This window comes from Plasmodium cynomolgi, chromosome 6 (genome assembly GCF_000321355.1).
Source record: "Plasmodium cynomolgi strain B DNA, chromosome 6, whole genome shotgun sequence".
NCBI classification, from domain to species: domain Eukaryota; phylum Apicomplexa; class Aconoidasida; order Haemosporida; family Plasmodiidae; genus Plasmodium; species Plasmodium cynomolgi.
In genome coordinates this window covers 1025595-1025810 of record NC_020399.1, presented here as the reverse complement: position 1 = coordinate 1025810, position 216 = coordinate 1025595, and positions in this window count along the sequence as shown.

The window sequence follows — 216 nt, the reverse complement described above, 5'->3', positions numbered from 1 at the left end:
CATAACCCTTGAGAAAAACCAAACATCATACAAGTATGGGCATAAAAATCATCAAGGTTAGAAATGAATCTACTGTGTATTTTATTAATTATAAGAAATAAAATGAATTATTTATAATTTAAATAAGCATATACTGTACAGCATTTTATATTAAAACATTTAGAAAACAATATCTTTAAAATAGTAAGATTTTTTTTACATCTATGAATCGTTCCC